The 18,428-nt window shown below is 55.3% G+C and overlaps 1 long non-coding RNA gene across 2 annotated transcripts; it reads right to left on the bottom strand.

Annotated features, from left to right (window-relative positions):
• Positions 1-6,729: 6,729 nt before the first annotated feature.
• On the bottom strand, positions 6,730-8,958 carry LOC132655370 (uncharacterized). 2 transcript variants are annotated; one of them, XR_009593182.1, is made up of 5 exons: positions 8,824-8,958; positions 8,258-8,368; positions 7,571-7,722; positions 7,308-7,390; positions 6,730-7,207 (listed from the first exon to the last, which is right to left on the bottom strand). It is a non-coding gene; the product is annotated as an uncharacterized LOC132655370 (long non-coding RNA). The 2 variants fall into 2 exon arrangements; XR_009593181.1 differs by having other exon boundaries at positions 6,730-7,390.
• Between the last annotated feature and the right edge of the window lie 9,470 nt (positions 8,959-18,428).

Genomic DNA, 18,428 nt, shown 5'->3' on the forward strand with positions numbered 1-18,428 from the left:
GGTGGTGCTCATGATGAAGATGGTAATGGTAACGATGATCATGATAAAGAGTGGTGACAATGGCTGTTGATGGTGATGAGTTTGGTGATGATAGAATGGTGGTGACTTCAGTGACTGGGTGGTCTTTTGTGTGTGGCTTGCTGGGGTAGGACTCCTCCATCTGCATATGCTTTGCATACTACTTTGCCTCCCTTCCTCTAGCCACAGCCTCAGTGGGAGACTGGATTCTGGACACGGTTCCCAGGTCTTACTTGTGTCTTCTCTGCTCTGTTTAATTGCTGCAGGAACTTAGGGTGGCAGGAAAGGCTGGGGTTTTTTTTGTTTTGTTTTTGTTTTTTTGTTGTTGTTGTTGTTTTTGTTTTTCAATGTGAAGCAGGGACAGAGTAAGCAAGGGTCTTGCCCTGCCAATACACTGAGGGTCACGATCTATGCTCCTAGCAAGAGGCAGAGAGCCCCTGGGAAGCCCCTGGAGAGAGGCTGGCCGGGTTGGGCCAGTCGGGTGGGGTATAAAGAGGACTGGCCCAGCACTCAGGCAGGGCTGACCATCCATCTAGACATCCTCCTGGAGACATCTTAGGGACTGAGTGAGGCAGGTCTGGAACTGATGTGGACATTCCCTCCTGTACTTCAGTGTTCCTCTTTCTGGAAAAGGTGGGCTTCCTGCTGGCCCTGGAACCCTGCCCAGAAGTCACCTGTGGGCCACAATGACTCTCTGCTCGTAAGTGGCTGCGCTGAGGGAAGTCCCAACTGCCTCTTGGGGTGAACTCTCCATGCCCTGGAGAAGAGAGAGAGAGGAGCTAGAGAGGAGACAGGAATGCCATCTTAGAGTACACCCTTGACCCCCCCCACCCTCCCACCCCCCAACACCAAGTGGGGGCCTGGGTAAGTCACCTGCCAGGAAAATGCACATTCACCCTCACAGCCTCAGACCACTGGAGTGGGCTCCTCAGAGACATCCCACCCCAGGCAGGCAAAGAGCCCAGTCAGCAGTTTAGAGCCAGGGCAGGTCGGGCTGGAGGTAGGCAGTTATTTGTGCAAGGTCCAGAGGGCATTGGGTGCCCCCGGCCCCTTATCGGATGGCACCAGTCCTGGCCTGAGGAGACCGATTCTCATTCCATTGGCTGCTAACAAAGACCTTCAGGTCAGCCCAGCTCTGAGTTCCTTCTTGTCTGCTGGGGTGGGGGAGGGCGAGGAAAGGGAGCAGGTGGGAGGCAGCACAGGGCCCAAGCTGCAGGCAGAAGTTGGCACCTTGGGCAACCCCTCCCCCACCCTGTTCTGTCATTACTGGAAGGGAGGAACCCTCCTGGGGTCTCGCTGAGCTGTCTGCTGGTAAGTCCCTTCCCCAGTGGCCCGTCAGCAACTCCCACAAGCCTGCTGTGCTGGTAGCCCCAGCCCGGCCCCCAGGCCTAGTCCTTGCTGCAGGTGGCTTTCTTGACGGGGAACCGGCAAAGGCCAGTAGCCTCTGCCTTTCTGCCCTGAACCTTCCTGATGCCAGGGGTTCCTGGGAAAGAGGGACTCTTCCTTAGATTTTCCAAACTCCACAAACAGGTGATTGTGTGAGCTGGGGAGCGGAGACAACTCCATCACCCTTCCCAGAAGGGAGGTAGCTCAATCTTAGGTGCTGCCTTTTTGCGGGGCAGGAAGCTCCCCTTCCCAAGAAGCCATCACCCCCAGGTAACCTAGTCTTTCCTGGCTCTACAGAATCTGAACTCCTCCCTTCAGTGTGAACCTTCCCAGCTTTGGGCAGGAGGAAGAGTCAAGTAGTGACCTGGAAATATCCATCTGACCCTAACAGGCACCTGTAGAACACTCAGCCGTCCACACCCTGGCCCTTCAGTGGACCTCAGGAGGTGAATAAAACAGTGGTGGTGGGGGGAACACTGGGCTCATAGCAGACTTCCAGCATGCCCTAGGGAGAATCCAGAGGACCGGGTGTCCAGACCTGGGGGGTTCTATGCTGAGCAGAACCCAGGGAGGCTGTCTGGATCAGCTTGTCCTGAGTCTGGAGCCCAGCAGTGAAGGGCAGGATTCCTCCTGAGCATCACCCAAAGGAGCAGGTAGAAGGCAGGTCCTTCCAGAGACCAGGGCAAGGGTCTGCCCTGCTCACTCAACTCTGGAACACTCCACTCCCAGGAGCGCCGTACAGAGTCCCAGACCTTTAACACGGGAGACATCAAAGATCCAAACAAGGTCTTCTGGGGCCACCAATCCTCCCAGTAACTGTGGTGCTGTGGTGACAGCTGCTGGGGTAGGGTTGCATGCAGACTCCCTCCACTAGAGCGCCCTCTGGTCCTGGGGCAGGCTGGCACTCAGCGGCCAGCAGGTTCCCAAGTTCCCGAGGGATCTCCAGTCCTCTGGGGTTTCTTCAGCCTGTGGGACAGGAGAAAATGGAGGGCACCAGTCAGGATGTGCTGCACTGCCTGAGGGCTGCTGGCCACCACCCAAACCCATTCCCTCTCCGAGAGTGGCGAGGGTGAGGCTGTCTCACCAGGGACAGGTTTCCCAGACTCACACATACAGCAACAGGAGTGGCCCTACACTAAATCTCCCCCTTGGAAACTGAGGACAAAGCCCTTTCCCACCCCAGCCCCTCCACCTCCATCATTTCTCCAAGGGATGAAGCAGTGACTGGAACAGACTCCAGACTGAGGTGGCAGGGTGCCACCTGGTCCCTGAAGGCAGAAGACCGGGAAGTCCCTCCCTGGGTATCCCAGAAAAGAGACTTCTCACAGACCACAGACTACCGTGGTCAATCAGGCCACTAAAGCCACCCTTGCCAGTACTAGCTCCAAGAAAGAGAAACCCACCTCAGACCAGCTCCAGCCAAAAGGAGGCTCATTGCACAGCCCAGGACACCCTTACCTACTAGGCCAGCTGCCATGAAAAACAAACACGGCGGACTGTCCGATGGCTCAAGTAGGTAAAGGCAATGATGGCCAAGCCTGACCAACTGAATGACCTCCCCAGGACCCATGCAATGGGAGGAGACTTCCACAAGCTGTCCTCTGACCTCCACGAATACAGCATGGTATACATGCACACGTAATAAATAAATGAATGAATATATAACTGTAACAAAAGAAAAAAAAAGGAAAGGAAAGCAAGAGCTGTGGCTGGGCTCAGTCTAGCGCGCATGAAGCTAGCGTTTCATAAACTGGGCCTGGTGACACCACCTGAAATCCCAGCACTTGGGAGGTGGAGGCTGGAGAGAATTTAAATTCATTCTTGGCAAGATACTTAGAGGCCAGCATAAGACCAAAGCAAAAACAAAGCAAACCTCTAGCCACAGAAAACAAGCGTTGGCACCGATATTGCCAGTCCTGGGACCTTTGTGTGCCTGCTTTGTTGGAGTGTGGAAGGTATGGCTGCTGTGGGAAGCCATGGCTGTGCTTCAGAGCGTGTGTACAGGCTCAGCATACAACCCAGCAATTCCACGCCAGCTGTCTGGAGCCGGGAGGCGCCCACCAACCCGTGAATGCACGTAGGAAATACGGTAGCCTGACAATGGGGTATGTCCCTCTGCCTTAAAGGGGAAGGTAGTTCCGACACAGGACAATGAGTTCAGTAAACCTGGGAAGATGCTATGTTCAAAATAAGCCAGTTGTGGACTGAGAGAGGTAGCTGAGTCCTTAAGGGCGCTTTCTGCCATGGCAGAGGACACAGGTTCGGTTCCCTGTTGGTGTACTTTTTAAACCATTTTATTTACGTTTCTTAATGCTTCTTCCTCCCTTCTCCACCCCAATGTCTTCCAACACCCCAACACGAGGAAGGAAAGGTTAGTGGGGATAAGGGGCATAGTTTTCCTCAGCTGCTTCCTGCTGTTTGGGTGGTCAGGTTCCTTAGGGCAAATCCAATCCTCATTTCAGAAGATTCCCTAACTTCTCCTAGTCATGTTGTATCAATAGCAACCAGGAGCAGCAGGAGGAGAGGGGGAAAAAGCATCAGCAGCCTTCTTCTTCCTCAGAGCCCCCTCCGTACTCTCTGCGCTCTGGCACTTATTCTCTCTCCAGAGTCCTCAGATTTAAACTATCTACAGCTGGCAAAGAGCGCCTCTCAGAGCCCGCACGAGGCAAATAGTCTGCTGCTGTGGACCATCTGAGTCAGTCCCACACCCCACACCTGGGATTAAAACAAAACCATGTTTACAGATCATAAACTGAAACGTCCGCAACAGTTCCCAGCGCCCTTGTGGCTGCTACAACTGTCTATAACTCTCACTTCCTCTTCTGAGCTCCCCAGGCCCCCGGCAGTCACACGGCACACATGCACACACATGGGGAAAACTCAAACATATAAAATAAAACAAATGGATCTGTACCAGTTTAAACTACTTGTGACAGGACAGAGGCTGTGGAGGTCCTTTTGTTTATGTTTTTTTTTTGTTTTTTTTTTTTTTTTTTGAGACTGAGGCTGGCCTTGAACTTCTAAAGCACTCACCTCAGCATCCTGAGTGCCGGGACTGCTAGCTGTGTGTGGTACTGGGGATTGAACCGGGACCCTGTGCATGCTGGGCAAGCAGTGAAGGCCCCAGCGCAGCCCATGTGAGGCCTCTCATACGCCTGAAGGAGTTAAACTGGCAGGAGCAGACGGTGAGGATGGTTGCTGAGAGCCGGGGAGCGCAAAATGGGGAGTTCCATTTCATGGGGACAGAGCTGTGCCTGGAAAAGACGAACGGCCAGGAGATGCATGGCAGTTACACAATTCAAATTACTTAATGCCCCTGAATTAGACACTTAAAAATGGTTAAAATGGCATGTTTTACCACAATTGAAAAAAGCTTAAAAATTACTTTACCAGGAAATGAAAGGCCGATTAGAGAAATATGGGGAAACATTAATAACCATGGAAATCAAATGGGGATTCCTTAAGTTTGCCGACAGTTCAGAACATTGTGCTGCTTTAGGTGAGGTGTCCCCTGGAGTCTGGGCCATTTGAATACTCGGTCCGTGTCCATCCCCTGCCCCCCGCCGCTGTTGGTGCTCTCTGGACAGTTTAGTAGGTGTGGCCTTGCTGAAGGAAGTTTGCCACTTGGTGGGCTTTGAGAATTTAAAGACTCACACCATCCCCAGTTCACACTCTGCTTCCCATTTATGGTTCAAGATGTGAGCTCTCGGCTGGTCCAGCTGCCGAGCCTGACTGTCACCCTTCCCTGCCCTGACTGGGACGGACTCCCCCCTTCTGGAACCACAGGCCAAATAAACCCTTCCTTCTGTAAGTTCCGTGGTTACGGTGTTTTGTCACAGCCATAGAAAAGAGATAACACAATGTTTTCACAATAAAAATTAAAGCTAGGGCTGGAGCCGAGCACTCCAGAAACGGAGGCAGGTGGATCTCTGTGTGAGTTCGAGGCCAGCCTGGTCTACACAGTAAGTTCCAGGACAGTAAGGACTAAGGGCTACAAGCAGAAACCCTGTCTCAAAACCAAACAAACAATAACAATACACACACACACATACACACACACACACACACACACACACACACACACACACACACACGCGGCTGGTGAGATGGCTCAGTGGGCAAAGATATTGTACGAATCTGATAACCCTAAGTTTGATCCCTAGAACCCACATAAAGGTGGAAGGAGAGAACCAACTCCACAGAGTTGGCCCCTGACGGCCACGTGTGCACACACATACATCAAGCACAATAAATAAAAGTCAGAGTAAAGAGAGTTGGCTTCTTTATTGCCTTGTGGAATGATGCGCCCTTACTCTGAAGTGCTCTTGAATGTTACTGTGTCTGCTATATGTGCGTGCGTGCGTGCGTGCGTGTGTGTGTGTGTGTGTGTGTGTGCACGGGCACGCGTGCATGTGTGGAAGCCAGCGGCTGATGTCAGGTGTCTGCCTGTAACGCCCTCCACCTTATTTTTCGAGACCAGGAGCTCACCACTTGGCCAGACGTCCACCCTGTGAGCTGCAGGACTAGGTTTGCACACACGTGCCCCTGCACCTGGGATCCAAACTCAAGCCCTCACGCGTGTGGCAGTCATCCCCGGCCCCAGCCCATCTTCCTCTAGAGACAGCCTTGGGTGGCCCAGGTGGAGCCAGGCGTGACCCTGAACTTCTGATCCTCGCCTCTCTACCCTCAGCACTCAAAGGGGAGGCAGCAGGAGGGCATCCCTGGCACGGCCCCACGCGGATGGTGGAGACGGATGCCAGGGCTTTGTGCATGCCAGGCAAGCGCTCCACCACTTGTTCCGAATCCACAGTCCTGGCTTTGAGCACGTCTCGGGACCCAGCCCTCGGGAGGCCAAGGGGAAAAGATGAGACATTCAAGCCCACCCTCAAGTGCACTGAGTGTCTGATGAGCACAAATGACACTGTACAGTGCCTGGATATCACAGGTAGTTCTTATCACCTGACCCTCCCATGGCCCCTGGGAACACGCCTACATTTTCTTTTTTCTTTTTAGTATTTAATTATTTTTATGTATATGAGTAATCTTTCTTCACACACACCCAGGAGAGTGAATCAGATCTCATTATAGATGGTTGTGAGCCACCATGTGGTTGCTGGGAATTGAACTCAGGACCTCCGGAAGAGCAGCCGGTGCTCTTAGCCACTGAGCCATCTCCCCAGCCCCAAAACTTTTTCTCACAACTGTTTGTTTGTTTTCGAGACACTGTTTCTCTGGGTAGCCTTGGCTATCCTGGCATTCACTGTGAAGACCAGGCTGGCTTTGAACTCACAAAGATCTGCCTGTGTCTGCCTCCTGGGCGCTGGCAGTAAAGGCATGTGTCTGTGTTTTCATTCTGTTTTTCTCTGGGTGCTGGGCACTGAAGCCAGGGCTGTGCATATGTGAAGCAGGGATTTTACCATTGAGCTGTCCACCAGCTTCTGGACAACTTTTGACTTTGTCCTGTCATCCTCAGAGGGGATGGATTCATGCGGAAGCATTTGATTGGTTGCTTTTGTCACACAGGGACAGAAGAGCCGAACACCTCTGTCAGGAGTGAAGGGTGGGCTGCACACAGCCCTGAGCTCCTGGCTGCCTCTGTTTCCCCTCGGGCACCTACTTCCTCCTTGACTCTCACCCCATGAATTCTGTGGGGCTGCCAAGCATCCTCAGGTTCCCAGTGCTCAGTTTCATCCATCTTGGGGAAGGCAGGCCTCTCTTTTTCAGCACCATTCGGGGCTTCGGAAGCTGGAGACCATCCAGTTACCACACCGATGTGCGTGCATGGGATGGGGGGTGAACAGTCCTAGAGGTGAGAAGAGGAGGGAGAGACTGACAGTCGGTGTCTCTACCCCAGTGTGGCCTCTGGCATGCATTTCAATCTTTCTGTCGGCGTGTTTACTAACTTGGTGGCTCAGCTAAGTCTCATCATGGAGGGCCTCGAGGACTGTTGGGGGTGGTGCCTGTGGTGCCTCTGGAGCCTCTGGAGCTGGGGAAGAAGAATAGAGAGGGCTGAGCAGCTGCCAGCTGGAGGGAGGGGGGACAGGATACAGACCCACATATCCAGAGGCTGCGACCACTGCCCCCTACCCCCCTTTCTGCAAGTACCCCCAACTGGCTGAACCCAAGAGAAAGCAGAGCACAGTCACAAGGCCCCATGGGAACCCACTCAGCACAGGGCGAGGAGGGCATGAGGAAGCATGGCAGGTGCCAGCACGTCCTGCCACCCAGGTTGTTAGGGTCAGAGCCTGGCTGGACCCGGGAAGCACCAACTAAGTAGGCTCAGTCTCCATGTCCCATCAGGCCAGTGAGCGAGACAAGCTGTGGGGAGAGCAGAGAAAAGAGATTTATTTATTCAGGGTGGGCATATTGGGAGGAGACACAAGCAGAACTTGTGACACCCCCCCCCCAAGCGCACCTGAAGGTCCTGGCGTGAGGTTTATGTGTAAACAGAGGGCAAGAGTTACCGGAGAGCTAAGCAGTCCTGGTCGGGCGGGGACTGGCTGGTGACCATGCCAGTTCCTCTCTCCTGTCGCTGCTCTAACAAGTTGCCATGACAGTGTGAAATCTCTTCCACAGCCTGTCCCTCTTCCTAGCATCTCTTGGGGAGATTCCAATTTCTTGGGGTTCATCATCTTAATAGTCTTTTAGCCAAAGGGAGGTGCATGAGTGTGTCTGCATGGAGTACCTTCCTTCCTGCCAGGACCTTTACTCAGACCCCGTCCCCTTATACTGTCCCCCAAGTGGCTGTGTCTATGCTTCATCTCAGCACAACATGTCAACATTGCCACTCCTGGCCGACCCCTGTGGTGTGGGTACTTTGGCTCTGTGAAAGGGGGCTAACTCATCCACTCACCTACGCACTCACTCATCCATCCAGTCCTCAACCAAGCCAGGGGCTGCCCTGAGTCTCTGCAAACCAGAATATCCCCACAGTGCTGGCTCTGTGAACAGGATCTATGGGGAGCTGTGGGAAGAATGAAATCAAATCAGTAAGCATGGGCCTGGCATGAACCTCCCAGCTCGGAGCAGGGGCTGTATGAAAGGAGAGCCACCACGGCTACTTCTCAGTCCAGGCTATCAGTCCCACCTCCTGGCAAGCCAGCCAGGCGCCACCCCGGCACTGTCCTGCCCTCCTCACCCACCCAAACTGTGTCCAGCTTCAGAGCTGTTTACACTCTGACCCTAGCTAGGAGGGCAGGAATGCTTGCTAGATTTCCAGTCTCTCCCTTCTTCCCAGAAAAGGGCTGGGACAGCGGGGGTGGGCTGGACTGGACAGTGGGAGCCAGCCTGGCCGTCCCCAGCATAGGTACTGCTCCCCAAGGGCTGACCCCAGCCTGTGCCTGGACTGCAAAGTTCTAGGGTGCACCCATCATGGGACAGACCAGACCCTCATTCCTCTTTCAGGGAACCCCAGCTCACCTTTGGGAAGACTTATGGGATAGACAGTGCTGCCTCCAGTACCAGAAGCGGGGTGCAGAGGGGTACAGACTGAGCGGGTTCAGCCTGCTCTGTCCCTTCCTGGAGGAGTGGGCAGGACGGACAAGAGGGTCAGGTCCCTGTCAAGCTGAGCATCTGACCCCAAGAGGGAGCAGAATTCGAATGAATGAAACGTCTGAGCATGCCCCAGCCGGGCCCACACAGGCGGCCAGTCCTTCCTTTATCATCCGCGGCAAGCATTTACAGTCAATAAGCGGCCTAATTAATTCCCTTCAAAGACCTCTCAATTACTCATCCGGCTACAGAGAACAATTAGAGCTTGCAGCAGCTCGCAGTGGAAGTGAGGCCCGCCAGAGCCGCAGATGGAGCCCCCTGGGCCTGCAGCCTCAGTGTCCCCAAGGGCCCCTTCCCTAACAGAGGCCTGGCCACGGGTCGCTGGGGCCCAGCAAGGTGGTGTCTTTGAGAAGTGTCATCCTCATCCTCAGCCCTGTAAGCAGCCAGCATCATCCCCCCCCCCAAGGCAGGGAAATCGGGGACCTCTGAGGTACCACAGCACACAGAAAAGCCAAACTCCAGGCTGTAGGGACCTTTCTGCCTCCAGGAAAAAGAATCTGAGCCGTGGGACAGGGGAGGAAGCCAGACAGGGACTGCGGCCCAGGCCAAGCTAGACCAAACCCACTGTCCCACTACAGCCGGGTCCTCGGAGGCTGGAGCATGGCTGCCAGTGGGCCCCAGAAAGGCCTCCCTGAGGCCCAGGGGGCTTGGCTAAGCCAAGGACAGCTTTGGCTTCCCTGCTCCAAGTTCCAGCCTTGCTCAAGTCGCTAGCCAGAACCATGTCCCTGCCCACCTTTACTCCTAGCCATGGCCCCCACTACTGGCTCCTGCTTCCCTTCCCCCCCAAACAACAGTCCCCGGCATATGCAGGGTTAACTCCCAGCGGCTCCGGCTGCCACGAGGGGGGTGGGGGCCGCAGGCGTGCCTGTCGGGAAGTATGGATCTCGGCAGTGGTTTTACTGGAAAAGCTGTAGCTGAAGGTGGGAGGGGGTCACCATGGCAACTTCTGGCTGTGGGAACAGGTTGGCTGGTGGGAACCAATTCTTCCAGGGGCCCAAGGGGACTTGGGTGGCCCTGGCTGCCCCAGGGACCCTACCCGGCCCCTTCCCTGTGGCTCAGCGAGGCAAGGAGGCCCTCCCTAACCTGGCATCACCGGTTTCCCCCCTCCCTCCAGCAAGGGCCTGCCGGGGATTCGGCCTCCAGCCTCCCTCTGAGAGCCCTACACCCCAGCTGCGAATCGATGCACCAATTACCAGGCTGGCAGGCCCCCCACCCGGAGCCACAGGGAATCTCCTGCCAGAAAGAGTTTTTCTCTAGGAGACAACAGCTCCCAAGCTGCAGGCGTGGGGGGGGGGGGATGTTCAATTTCAGGGAAGACTCCTGCCCTGGCCCCACACACCTGGAGGCTAGGGGGAACAGGGCAGGAGCTCACCCCACTCCGATCCCAGTGGTGGAAACTCAGGCTAAATCACCAATTGCCATTCCTTTCCATCTGACAGACAGAAATGGTGCGGTGCGTGAGCTGGGGCAGGTGTCCCCAGGGGCAGCTTCCAGGCCCACCCTGCCCTGCTCGCCCTCACTCCTTTGGGTTTGCTAGTAGCTGGTGGGATGAATGCTGTCCAGCTTCCTTTCCTGGGGGCGGGGCATCCTGGACCTCCCACCCAGACCCTCCTCAATGTCCCGCTCAGCAGCTGATGCAGCTGCAGACTCCTGAGGCCCGCTGGGTGCGGGCTCACAGACCCGGAGCTCTGGCTAAGGGTGCGTTGGTACAGCACACCCAGGCTGACCTCGAGGGTGGCACCGTTGGCTCCTGAAACCTCAGCAGCCCTAGGAGTCCAGGGGCAGGTGCCCGGCAAAGTCACTTCAGGAATCTCCAGGGGGGCTCCCCAAACCGGAGACCTGGCAGGGAAGGGTGGGCCACACCCACCGCACTCCATTAGTCCCAGTCCCTGGGGCCGCTGCTCGTAAATGGAATGACGTGAGCACCAACCCGAGTCTGTCATATGTCTGAGCCACATCTGCAACATAAACACGGTAAGACCTCTCCGGTTTCCAAGGGCTACACAGCATGAGGTACAAACAGGTAGCAAGGGTTTTGGAATGCAAGGTCTCGGTCCCCTCCCACGTTTGCCTTGGCTGGTTTGTTTGGACAAAACCTTGTTTGAGACAAACTGTAGCCCTGGCTGGAATTCCCTACACTGGGCAGCTGCGCCTCCATCTCGCACTCACAGAGAGCTGCCTCTCAAGTGCTGGGATTACAGGTGTGCACCACCATGCCAGCCCACTGGCTGGCCTTTTCGTTCTTTAAGATTCATCCATTTTTATACGCATGAGTGTCTTCGTGAATGTGTATCTGTGGACCGTGTGCGTGCCTGATACTCAAGAGGGGGATCAGACGGGAAGTGGGACTACAGACAGCAGACGGTTGTGGCACCATGCTGGGAACAGAGCCCAGGGCCCAGCAAGAGCAGCAAGTGCTTTAAAATATTTAATTTGTAATTATTATTATTTTTTTTTTCAAAACAGGGCTTCTCTGTGTAGCCCTGGCTGTCCTAGATCTCATTTTGTAGACCAGGCTGGGCTTGAACTCAGGGATCCGCCTGCCTCTGCCACCCGAGTGCTGGGTTAAAGGTTTGTGCCACCACCGGGCCTACCATTTCCTTTCTAAAGTTAAAGCATGGCCGGCTAATTTTCAGTTTTTAATGCATGTGCATTGTTTTGCCTGTATGTATGCACATTTACTCAATGTATCCCTGGTGCCCAGAAAGGGCACTGGATCCTCAGAACTGGAGTTACAGATGCTGTGAGCTGCCATGTGGGCGCTGGGAACCGACCCTTGGTCATCTGCATGAGCAGCCGGTGTGCTTAACTGGTGAGCCATCTCTTCAGCCCCTGGTTTAATTTTTGGAGATAGTGTTTCATTTTGCCTGAGCTATCCTAGAACACACTATGTAGCCCAGGCTAGCCTTAAACTCCCAAGCCTCTTGCCTCCACCTATCAAATGCCAGACTATAGGCATGCACCACCATCTCCTTTGGGCCTCGCGGTGGCTGGCTCCCGGTGCGGCTCTGGCCACCGAGCATACCCCAGGAGAGCTAATCCTTGGTGATAGCACCCTTCCCCCCTCAACCAAGGCGAAATGGGGGGTAAACCTGCCAGCTGTAGACTCCCGTGGTCACAACACGTACGTGTGGGGATTCCCAACATCAGTGCGCAGGATGGTCGACGCCCCCGCTGATGGGGTCCCTCTGTCTTGTTCCGCTGGGCCAGGCTGATCTGGGTGCTGCCTGGGCCTGTGCTCCTGTCTGTGTCCCGCCCCCTCGCCTACCGTGCACGATTGACTAGCTACGGAATCCCAGTAAAACATTTGGGAAGATAAGTGCCATGTATGAATAATTAAGACCACATGCATATTTGCCAACAACAACAACAACAAAAATAAAGAAAGAAATAAACCCCCATTCCGGGAATAGCTGCTCATGTGGGGCCCTAGGCAGGCTGTTCAGACCCTCCCCCAATGGACTCTACAGGGCAGAAGCTTCTATGACTCTACCCAAAGCCCCGGGGCCAGCTCAGAGAGAGCACAGAGAGGCTACCAGAGGGGACTGGTGCCCAGGGCTGGGGTCATAACACTAGAATACCCCTAGTCAAGGCTTCCCAAGCCGGCTGCCTAGAAGGCTCTAGAAAGTTGTTGGTTCCCAGTAAACACTTACCCAGGACGTGAGTAAACTGAACAATGACCTAGAGAGTCCAGGGCACTGTCCAGTTGTGGCCTGGCAGGAAGTCTGAGCCAGCTTTCAGAGGGACTCAGCTGCCTCCGCCTCTGCACTGTGTGCAAGGCTTGCTTCTGTGGTGTCCCTGCTTAGGAACCTGACATGGCCCAGCAGAAGTGAGCGGCTCTCCATGAGTTCGAGGCCAGCCAATGCTGCACAGAGATCCTGTCTCAAAGAACAAAGACAAACCGAGAGGGCCCCTGCTAACTGTAGGGGCTAATCCCCAATCTGTCCCAGGGCAAACACAGTGCCTATGCTCTGCCAACCTCATGACAGGGATCCTGCAGCCCTGTGAGGGGCATGGGACAAACAGCTGCCTCGGAATAAGCCAGGTGCAGGAGAGACCGGGAGAACGGGCAACCATGGGTGGCTCCCTGGAGGAAGAGTGGTATCTCTAAGATGGTGGTGATTCATCCAGGTACAGAGGGGAATGAGAGCTGGAGGATGTCCCCCCTCTCAGCAACGCCCCCTGCTGCCTGGCGCATAGCTGGCCACCCGCTGGGATACAGGGAAACCCAAACATCAGAGGCCCAGGTTCCAGGGCTGCCCTTGGAGCTTGTGGGCTGCTTCCTCTGCCTCCCTAGCCTGCTTCTTGATCAGTGAGAGTCACTGTTCTACCGCACAGAGCTCCCAGCCCTCATGTGATCTCCACCCTGTAACTGGAGATGAGGCCTTCTAAGCCCGCACCCAGCAGAGGTTAGGTGGCTGCTAGATGGGCTAAACTGTAAAGTTTGCTCCCAGCACCTTCCTCCCCAAAATGGCCGCTCACGTCTGTTTGCACCATTGCTGGGAATGCACCGCAGCCTCAGGGTTGCTCAGCACCCATGTGAGGAGGAATGCTCGGCCACGCAGCCTGCAGTCACCCATGCTTGGCCCAGCTTGCCTCTGGAATTCTGCCCTTCCCAGAAGCAGCTCTGCCTGAGGTCCCGAGGCCTCAATCACAGCAGGCGTCACTTCTGCATTCTGTCCTGTGCTGAGAAGACAAGTCCTGGGGTATGATCTTAGGGTCCCACAGCTCAGGTTCAGAGCTGCTTGGGCTTCTTTCTGCACCCAGCAGGGGCAATTCCCCACCACAGAGGGGGCCTCGCCTCTCTGCCCACATCACCTCCAGGTCACCTGCTCCATACTGTCTTCATCAAGCCAACCTGGAACTCTTCGTTACAGACAGCCCTCCAAATGCCTCAGAGAGAGGCCTTCCTCCAGCCTGGACACAGCAAACAGGTGCCAGGACTAGAAGGCACCAGACGTGGGGAACAGTGGCCTTCTTTCAAGCCTTAGGCTGCCAGACGATGCAACTACCTGCCAGTGAAAGCCAACACACACAGCCATGTGGGGCTGGCAAAGGCTTTTATCCCAGCGTTCAAGAGGCAGAGGCAGGAGGATCTCTGAGTTTGAGGACAGCCTGGGCTACAGAGCAAGTTCCGGAACAGCCAGGGATACACAGAGAAACCCTGTCTTAGAAAGAAAACCCAAACCGTACACATAGCAGTTTACAGGTGATGAGTCTCCGCAGGGAAGGAGTGCGTCCCGGATGGTACTCTTGCCTATAATTCTAGCACTTGGGAGTCTGAGGCAGGATGGCTGTGAGTTCTAGGCCAACCTGGTCTACAAAGTATGTGCCAGGCCAACCAGTGCTACACAGCAAGACCCTACCTCAAAGCAACAAAGGCCTTGTCCTCGAACAGCTCCAGGGACTGAACTGGTGTAGGCAGGGGATGAAGAAATGATAGACACAAAGACACACAGGCACACAGACGCAGAAGAGCAGGGATCCAGTGGATAGAGAAGCCCCAGGCTCTGGCACAGTGACCAATGTCTCTGCTGGTCCATCTAGGGACCAAGAGGTATGCCTAAAGTGACTTCCAGCAATGGCCACTGTCCATCCTCCACCAGACTGCCAGGAGAAGAGAGGTGGGATTTGTCTGTGGGAGGGAATGAACAGTATGGGAATAGGCTCTGTGGAGACAGGGAACAAATGGCTGGCTCCTTCTGACACCAGACTTCCTCCCCAAAGGGTAAAAGGCCAGCATATGGCAGCTCAAACTATGGAGAAAACGACTGATTGGAGAGCCTCCAGATGAGGTCTGTGGGAACCAGAACGCAGAAGGTGTTCAGTGCTCGGGAGGTATGGGACACGCAATGGGTGCTGGTGTACAGGAGGTGTGGGGCACGTGGGAGGTGTTCAGCACACAGTAGGTATGGGACACACAGTAGGTTTTTAGCACTTGGGTGGCATTACACGTGCCCTTCACTCGCAGTAACTGCACTGACCCATCGTGACTTGGAAGTGGCAGATGTGAACACCACCCCTAAGCTCCGGAAGATCCCAGCAGGAGCAGTGGTCACCGTGGGGTGGGTAGTTTTCCTACCGGTCCCAGGGCTGAAGGGCTGTGGGGCCAGCCACTGCCTAGCAACAGGCCGGTCTCATGCCACATGTTGGCCGTCTAGAAAAGACCAGGACAAGAACAGTTCCCACGGACTGTGTCTTGCTTCACACCACAGGGAAGTCCAGGCAGCCCTAAGTTGGGGACATCTGTGAGAACACTGCTCCTGAGCGAGGCAGGGCCTGCCTGTCCTAAGAACCGGGACTTAGGTAAGGGCTCACTGACAGTGGTTTTGTCCACAGTCTTCATGATCTGAGACGTCGAATGATTCTAGGGTCCTTGGGTGGCCTCCTGGGGTGGACAAGCCGGCCAGTCTGCATCTGCAGCAGAACCAAAGCCCCGAAGGCAGACTACACATGCATTCGTACTCATCTTCCAAACCTTCCCAGGCTTCCCCGCTGGGCTCTGGCCCCAGACTGCAGAAGCAGGGAATTCAGGGAACACAGGGGAAGGTCTTAAGACAGCCATGCCCTTTGGGTCCTCTGCCAAGAACACAGGGGCAGAGCCCACTCCTGCCCCCAGCACTGGGCCAGTGACTGTTGAGCCAAACTCGCCCTGCAGCTGGCCATCCTGCCCCAGAATCTGGCCCCTTTGTCCTCCTGCCTGAAGATCGGAAAGGACAGACCAGGGGCCCCAGAGGGGTGAGAAGCTTAGCAGGCAGGGTGCTGGCCCTGAACCTTGGTCCAGGCGCAGCAGCAGGAAGCTTGAGCGGCCTGGTGCCAGTAAATGAGATGCGAGAGATTAGAGGTCTTGCTGCCTGATCAGAAGGCGCCTGAAGTTAGAGACAAGTTCCTGGAAGAAGAAGGAAGTTGCACAGTAAATAATGTCAAACGCAGCACGGCCCAGGCCCCAGCTGACAGGAGCCAGGCTGCACTGTGAGCAGGGAGCTAGGAGGCAGGAGCCAAGCTGCACTAGCTAGTGAACTGGCCTGGAGGGAGGGGCAGGACTCCGGAGTGAGAAGCATCGCCCTGGGAAGGGACAGGTAGCAGGGAATGTGCAAAAGTATAGCCTGCTCAGCCACAGCCTGAGGCGCCTGGGGAGCTGGGTACCCTCATGGTCTCTAAGCCAGCAGGGATCAGGTGGGGCGCCTCCAGAACTCTGCAGGGGAGCTTGAGAGAGCTGCCCTCAACCCTGCAGCCTCCCGGGAGGCCCGAGTGGGGACTGCTGTCAAGTGCCCTATGCTCCGTCCTGTTCCAGCCCCAACCTGAGATTCTTGCAGGCTGCTTTCCAACCACACACAGGGGAAATACGCCCCCTGGATTTCCCAGGGTTCCCTCTGCTCCTCCAACCCTCTCTCTGCTGGGCTCCCACACTCCAAAGCTGCCCCTCAAGCTCCCTGGAGGCAGAGCCTGGCAGGGCCACCCAAGGGACCTCAAAGTAGCGGGACACAGTGGGGCACGCCTGTGGTCCCAACACCTAGGGAGGCATTGCTCTGTGAGTTTGAGGCCAGCCTGGCCTACAAAGTGAGTCCCATACAGCTAGAGCTACACAGAGAAACCCTGTCTCAAAAAACCAAACCAAACCAAACAAAAAAACAAGGGATCTCAAAGTGTGGATACTAGACATTGCAGTGCCAAAACATGTGGCCTCTGGGGTGGGAACAGAGCAGGAGGTGGTGAGGGTCATTTGAGCCTGGCTAGAGGGGCCACGGGGGTGAGATGGAGCTGGATCTTGGCAGGAAGTAAAGGCAGAATGGGACCATGAGCTGGTCATGACTGTGACATGTGCCCACTCCCTTGAGTGGAAGGAAGAGTAATGCATGACCACCTCCCCAGCTGGGCCGTGGGAGCATGCGGAGGGTGTGGTCTCCTCACCCGTGTGGCTGGCAAAGATGCTCCAAAGTGGCCGGTCTCAGTAGGGTCACCTCTCTCCTTCCCGTTCCTGTCATGGGCCAACAGGCAGAGCAGCGCCAAGGCTCTCCACCCTCAGAGCCCCTCCCACTCCCAGGAGTCCCTTCTTTAGAGGTCTACATCCGATCTCCTCACTCCTTGTCTGTGTGTCATGACTCTTCTTAGATGCGTGGCAACGAACCCAGAGGCTTCTGGCTCAGAGCAGTTGCGGTGACTGCAGACCGTCCAGCACCCTAGCTCACCAAGAGCCAAGAAGGTCTCCAGCACCTTATATGACCACATCGTCCACCCAGGCATTGGGGTGAGGCTCGCCCAGGCCATCTCCATCCCCCTGCACTGGTTCTGGTGTCCCTGGCCTCTACGGTCCTCTCAAGACCCTGGCCCTCTTCCAGACCCAGCTCAGCTGTTCCTTCTCTGGATCCAGTCCTCTCTGATCCCCACCCAGCTAGGGCAGAACATGATGGCCCCCTTGAAGTGCTTAGGGCAAGCGGAGGCTCCTAAGAGGGGACCAGACACCTTTCCCCCAAGCTACTAGTCCCCCACTGCAGAAGGTACATATGCACACACTCAAGATGCACACAGCACCACTTCCCCTTGCAGAGGATGATGGGTAGGAAGCTCTGCAAGAAGGCGGCGCTGAGGACAAGTTCTTAGAGCTAATCGCAATTGGGACTTGGTGGTGCACGATCTTTAATTCTGCACCAGAGAGGCAGAGGAGGGCAGATCTCAGCACCAGCCTGGTCTACATATGGGTTCCAGGGAGGTTCTCCTCCTGCCTGGGGGCTGTCTCCCACCATGTCACGAAGGCAGGAGAGACAAATGAGAGGAGGAGCATGCCTAGAATGGCTGGCGTGCGCTGTAGCGGGATCACACACCTGAGAGCCACTGCAGGGAGCTAGTTCAACTCAAATTCCAGAGAGCAAGGCTGTATAACCCCTGAGGACTCAGTGGGGGGCTCCAAGGATAGGCGCACTGGTTATAACTGGGCACTTCAAGGACGCTTGACTTGCATAAGCCTGCTCCTATCATATGAATGGGAACACAGCACCTAATTATCCTATAGGCGCAGGGAGGGGAGAGCTAGCAGGGAGCTGTGTCAGAGGCCTTATATCAAATGTGGTTAGGGGCATCTATGTCTAGAGACACTCTCCAGATGAACTCAGGCAGAGACAGGAGGCCCTACCTTAACACCGAGCTCAGAATGGCTATCCGGACTGGGAGGGGCGCAGCCTCAGACAGGATAGAGAGGGCTACGTAAAGAGATCTTATCTCAAAAAAATTAAATTAAACACCAAAAAATGTCAAAATAAATAAATAAATGCCATACAAGGGAAGAGCAAAGCCCAGAGAGAGGGGATCGGGCATACATTTCCCGGCTGGAGTAGGTTGCAACATACTATAAGCTAACCACTGAGTGGCTGGCCCTCAGGAAGGCAGGCCCTTCGCTTCAGGGGAGTCCAAACGGCCCAAACACAAAGCAAGGCCCTGCACGTCCCAAGGACACACAGACCGCATGCCTGCCTGCC

This window comes from Meriones unguiculatus, chromosome 7 (assembly GCF_030254825.1).
Source record: "Meriones unguiculatus strain TT.TT164.6M chromosome 7, Bangor_MerUng_6.1, whole genome shotgun sequence".
Classification (NCBI taxonomy): Eukaryota; Metazoa; Chordata; class Mammalia; order Rodentia; family Muridae; genus Meriones; species Meriones unguiculatus.